At 42.3% G+C, this 6,592-nt stretch overlaps 1 pseudogene; it reads left to right on the top strand.

Moving 5' to 3' along the window:
* Positions 1-5,032: 5,032 nt before the first annotated feature.
* LOC120520933 lies at positions 5,033-6,592 on the top strand (annotated as a pseudogene).

The raw sequence follows: 6,592 nt of genomic DNA, 5'->3' as shown, positions 1-6,592 counted from the left end.
GTGGGACACTAGACTGTTGCAGGCAATGGGCGGTAAACCACCTTGTTTTCTACGTTTCCTTTACTGGTTCACTCAGTGTCATGAGTATGTCACTTAAGGTAATTAATGGAAACAACTGCAGTTTGCACTACTTATTTGTAAGTCTCTTGAGAGAACTGTCAGCCAAATGTATGTTTTCTGCTGTAGAGGATACAATGCTATATTATTTTTCCATTTAGGTTAGCAGATATCTCATTCAAAATATTAAGTCTGATGAATTTATTTTTGTTGAAGGTCTTCATCCATGTATATCTACATTTTTTTCAAACTTGCTTAATCCATGTCATGGTTGCAGGGTGACAGTCTATGTCGGCATCACAGGGCACAAAGCAGGAAACTGCACCAGTCTATCGAAGGGCACCCACACTCTCACTCGCCTGCATTGCATGTCGTTAGGAATGTGCGAGTAAAACCCACACAGACAAGGACTGGGTATGCAATTTGGGCCCAGGATGCAGGATTCATGATGCACCACTGTGCACCCAAGTATATCATCGGCAGTCATTTATATATTTCTGTATATCTGTCTGTCCAAGCATCCCGCCAAAACCACTGCGCCGATTTCTATAAAGAGGTTTGCAGTTATATCCAGTACAGTATAGCCAAACTTTCAGGCTAGAAAAACTTGACATTGTTTACATAGTACTAGGGTGCTGTACCGTGTTAGACATTATGGATGTAATGAGAAGGCAAGCAAAGTGAAACCTTTTATTGGCTAACTAAAAAGATTACAATATGCAAGCTGATGAGGCAACTCGGGCCCCATCTTGTCTGCTGAAAAAGAATGAGACTTTTATATTTGCCCCTCAACAACTCTTTTGTTTACTGTGTCAAAAATCTGTTCCCCATTCAGTTTTTGTCTATGCCGGCAAATAATAAGGGAGCAAATTACCAATTTGTGACAAGATCTGTACTTGAGCTGGAGTAACAAAAGGTGTTTTGAGGGGGCAGACATTTGGTGGGGACCTGGCAGGAATGCCACTCATTGAGGAGGAGGAGGGTTTGTGCGCAGCTGGATCCTCCTTTCTACGTTATGACTGTTGTGCATTCTGCCGCTTTAACAGTCAGTCATTTTCTAACCCTCTTAGTCCTGAACAGAGTTGCAGGGGTCTGCTAAACTCAATTCACACAGAATGCGTTATTATTAGTGAACTATTGGGATCATTACTAATGCTGTTGTACAAATTGCTCTTTGCTGGAAAATTCTTTTTATTTCTCTAAATCTTACACTTTTCACCGTCTTGATCTGAGCTTGTAAGGTCTAGATACAAAATTACTAAATGATACTAAAAAACTACGTCTTCCTGCAGCGGGGAGGAGGTCAGTGTCAGGTCTGCTATTCCTTTATTTAACGTATTCAGCGTACATTGTATCACTCTTTCAGGAGAAGGAGGTTAGAACAGCTAGTGCATAAAGAAAAGGCAATCCATTAGTTGAGGATGCCTAAAAGTAGATCTTTATTATTTGCAGACTAATTTTAATACATATACATTAATACAAAGTATATCATTGGTATGATACATCTTGCTAGTAAGCTGGGAGGGTTTGATCTGAGGCAGCAATTTAGAGAATGGCATTGAAGAACAACATCCCACAAAGTCTTACATCGAGCATTCCATAAATGTGTAGGTGATGCTAACCAAATGAAACACTGAATGCCATTTGGTAGCACTACATTGTTGCCTATGTAATTTGTACTTGTAAAATTTAAAATGAGCTACGGTTTTGGGGAAAGGCAGGTGCCGTGTCCCGGAGTCTTTGTACAGGTGGCATTGTTAGTCCATGTGGTTTGTAAATATTCAGACTTGCTTGTTTATATTGTCAGTTGTAATGTCTATTTATGTAAAACAACCTATTAAAGAAGTTCATCCCAGTGACTACCTGTGCTTTGTCTTAATTTTATAGGTGGTTGTATTTATTTACATTTTTGGATTGGGATTACTGTAAGGTTGACTATTATGTTTAATTTGATTTATGGTATTTTATGGAAAAAAAACTATAAAGATGGTAAATCATTTGCAAAATATGGGCCTCACTATGAGTCAAACGTTTGGACCCAGCTAGAAATTTTTGTTTATTTGATAGAAATTGATTACTTTTTTATCAGGATACCATTAAATTGATGTAAAAATATAGCCAAGACATTACTAGTGTCGCTATTACTGTTTGTAATGTGGTGTCCACCAATGACTGCAAAGCCCCACTTTCAGCAGCCATTCTTCAGTGTTCAAATGGTCAGCTAATTTAGCTTATCTTTAATTAGTCCTGTATGGATACTGATCGGTTATTAGAGAAACCCTTGTAATTGCATTGGCAGCACTGAAACCTTTTGTTCCATTCATATAGACTGACCAACATTTCCTACTTTCTGCATCCCGTTCGTTCCTATCCTGTCAGTTGGGAAGACAAGGCCAGTGTTGGTGTGTAACCACACCGTAGGAAGACTGAAGTGCCTCAACGCAGGTTAATGGCTTCCAGCACAGCAACCATAATGGAGTTAAGCTTGGCTGAGATATTCCTAACCTGTCAGCCAGTTCACTGAGAGGTGACAACAGGTAGTCAGTGTAAACAAAAAAAGGCACTTCGGTGCAAAAACGCAGCATTGGCCATCCTAAAAGACAAAAATACACTCTATACAACATTTTTATATTTTATAGTGTAACATGTTTGTCATGTCAATACACGTTAAAATAACGGTTCAGTCATATGACTTTCACGTCTTGTGCTGGTTTGGCTGCATTTCGCTGAGTGATCAGAGGTGTCGTCATTTCCTAGTTTCTCCGAATTAAATCCTGCCGTTTGCGTGGCCTCTTTTTTGTGTGTACAGCTTTATAAACGAGGTCCCTGGTGTCGAAGGCCCTCCGCCGCTCATTCACTCACTGGTATGGCCGTGAGTAACACCTATTCTCATTCACCTCCCGACTCTGCTTAACTCTCCCATTAAGTCAGCCTCTCGCTTTAAAGGTCTCACATACCATCCTCTGTGCCATCTGTTAACTTTCTCGTATACGAAGTGTAGGGAAAATACTGGAATCGTCCGAAGATTCAATGTCAAGATTTTGGCGAATCTCAACGTTTTAGACCTCCCTGACTTTCTTGTATATGAAGTAAAGGGGCAATATTGGAATCCTCCAAAAATCCCATTTCGAAATTTTGATGAATCTCGATGTTTTAGTCCTCCATGAGTCCGAAAATGCTATTTTTTTTTTAAATTCTGTCTGTGTGTGTGTATTTAAACACGATAACTTGAGTACGCTTTCACTTAGGTCAACCAAATTTTGCATACAAGTATTGGGTACAAAACGTTGATTTCTATCAACTTTTGGCCAATTTCAGTTAACCAGTAGTGGTACTTTACCTTTTATTCATGCAGCTGCAGAGTCCAATTTATTCAACTTTACATTTATTATAATTCTTCAATATATTATTAATTTGATTTGTTGTTGATGGCTCTTTAATGTACATATAATCATCATGTAAATATAATCATTGTCGTGCGGTTTACTCCTCAAATATCCATCCCCATATCTGAGTATACGAGAAAGTCTAAGGGAAACAACTCCTTTTGGAACCTTCAAAATAGCATCAGAATGTACGGACGTGTATTTGAGCCACAGAGAAAAAAAGTTAGGGACACAGGGAGGAGGTCTATTTTGTGATTAAACTGGAAATTTCGGCTTTAGTCTCAAAATGTCCTCTTTAATCCCGTAGTTTATTTTGTCATTAGTAGAACGTCTTAAACGTCATCTTAAAACCAACCCACATGCTAATCGCTACGGCAGCAATTGCCCCGAACGTTAAATGTATCATATTCCAGCTCTCTGCATATTTAGAACCCTTAGATTTATACATGATATTACTTTCGTGATGAAATGCATTAAAGTATGTATATCAAATTTTACAGATAAATCGTTAACTTAATTTAAAATAATAAATACTGTTAATAAATACACTTGTGGGTGCGGCATGGTGGCGCTGCCGCCTTACAGTTGGAAGTTACGTCCCTGGAGTTCCCTGCCTGGAGTTTGCATGTTTTCCTGGTGTGTTTCCACACTGTGCCCAGGTTTCCTTCATACGGCATGCAGGTTTGGGGATTTAGTGATGCTAAAATGACGCTAGTGTATGTGTGTGCTTGTATTCGCCTTGTGATGAGCTGATACCTCGTCCAAGGATTGTTTCTCCTTTGCGCCCGAAGCTTGCTGCAATGGGCGCTTCCCTGGGCTAATGGATGTTATCATTAAACACATCCTTTTCAGAGATACTGTGGCAAGGTGTCCTGGGAACTTAATGGGTGTTTCGGGCAATTCACAACACAGCTGAGCCAGACGTTGTTTTCTCACCGTGATGACAGCTCGTACTTCCACCTGGCGGAATCTTCCAGAATTACGTCAAGTATTTCCCAACCGCCTGGGCTCGCTGAGATGCTTTGTTTTTAGAACACGCTGTCCAGCCGCACAGCCCTGTTAATCCACTGCCTGGTCATTACAAACCGATCCGTGCTGAAAAAAAAGACGTGGATTTTTTGCTCCTCTGTTTTGTGCCTGTTGTACCTGTACAGGTATATGTCCAGTGGCTTAACCGTAAAGTCTTTAAGGAAAGGAAGACTCCTGAGGCTTCGCACGTTAGTCTCTGCTTTACTAAAAAAAGTACCGACTGCTGAGGCGCAAGAGTGCAATGTTGATCATACGTGCACTTAAAACTTACAGCGCACAAATGAAGATAAATTCGAATCTATTGTGGGCGCCAGTCCATCTCAAGCACACCAACACCAGGCGAACATGCCGGTCTTTGGGTGACGTGGGCATGCATACTTAAGTGTCGGGCACAGCACACCCCACTGGCTGCAAATATAAATGCGCTCTGGCAAGTCAAAGTCGCTGTGCCGTAATTGGAGAGGCCGCCTTATACCTCTGCTTCCTTGAGCCTCCACCCTGGAACTCCAATGGGCATCGATTGAGTGTAGCTGTAGACCTCCAAAGCTCCGCACCTTTACACTAGGGTTACGAATAATGCCAGGTACTGTTAGGTGAGTTAGTTCCATCTACGTGGAATTCCTGGGTGGAGACTCCGGGCTGCAGAGATAGCAGATTCGCTGGGGCCGGTCGGGGTAGATCAGTTTAGTCGATCCCACCCTCTTTCCCACATTTTCACCCTCCTAGAATTCAGCACGCCACTTCCCGGAACATGTCCTTTTTTTTAGTTTTTACACCACAGTTTGCTTACGCTTTGCTACAGTTGTTGTTCGCTCGCCAGATTTGCCAGTTGGTTTGAAATACCCCTTTTCTTTAATCAGATTTGTTACGAAAGCAGAATGCGAGCTTAGCCCTGTGCACAGCCGATCTCGCAGCGCTCCTTCTCTATTGCTCACAGGTCGATCGCTATGTGTGGACGACTTCGGGCACTCATCGAGCCGGCGGTGTTCTCGGCTGAAATCGCCAGTACCCTTTATGACACGGGGCTGCTCATGGTGGTAAAGGGGCGCTACAATGCCTGGTACAACTCCTCCTTCATCAACACCTCAATCAACGGAGACGACCTACAGCAAAAAGCGATTTCCAACTTCTATATGATTTATGACATTATATTCGGTCTTAGTCCCACCTTCACAGCTTTCTACCTGGCCAGACTTGGGGACAAGGGGTATAGGAAGTTGCCCTCTTCTGGGGTATGTGATTTCCAGAGCCATGCTGCTCCTGGTGGTGCTACTTGGCTGGCCACTCCAAGTCATGTTCGGAGCTGTTGCCTTTCAGGGATTGTCAGGAGGATTTTCTTCTTACTGGGCAGGGGTCATGGCCATAGCCTCAGACCAGAGTAGCGAGAGGCAGAGGTCTGTCCAGCTGGTGCGTGTTGAAGTAGTATATGGAGTGGCTGGCTTCATTGGCAGCATGGCCTCAGGGTATGTCTTTAGCATAGACGCATCATCAGAACACCAAGGGATCATCCTGGCTGCCCTCAGTGTTTGCTTGTTCTCTCTGAGTTTAATCTACAATCTGCTCATTTTGAAAATTCCAAGTAATGAATTTACTCCTGAGGCAAATATTCAACCAGGAATCAGTTCAGTCAATTGTGACATTCAGGACTTTGGTAGCCCAAAGAATGAGAACCCATTAGAGAGTTCAGGACAGTCAAATGATGGCGACAGAGAGCTTTACCAAACATCAGCTACAAGTGCAGTGGGCAGCACTGGGGGTCCTGGATCTTTTAACATGGCAAACATCGTACTCCTGTTCATCGCAGCAGTCCTGTATGACATAGCGAATGGACAGTCTAAGAACATCCTCATTTCTTTTGTGGTTAAGAAGCCTCTCAACTGGGATGCAAAGCAGGTTGGATATGGAAATGCAGCTGACTTTGTGATATACCTCACAAGCTTCCTAGGAGTCTGGGGTTTCTCCAGATGTCTACGGGATATCAGTATGATTATGATTGGCATTTTTTCATTAAGCTCTGGGCTTGTGGTCATGGCTTTCGTGAAGAAGACCTACATGTTCTTCATCGGTAAGCCATTTATTCTGTAATGCGCACTTTTAGGTTGAAAACTATGTGCAGTTTG

Source organism: Polypterus senegalus, unplaced genomic scaffold (assembly GCF_016835505.1).
Source record: "Polypterus senegalus isolate Bchr_013 unplaced genomic scaffold, ASM1683550v1 scaffold_168, whole genome shotgun sequence".
Taxonomy (NCBI): domain Eukaryota; kingdom Metazoa; phylum Chordata; class Cladistia; order Polypteriformes; family Polypteridae; genus Polypterus; species Polypterus senegalus.
The sequence above is the reverse complement of the archived record's forward strand: the minus strand, read 5'-3'. Positions and strand labels throughout refer to the sequence as shown.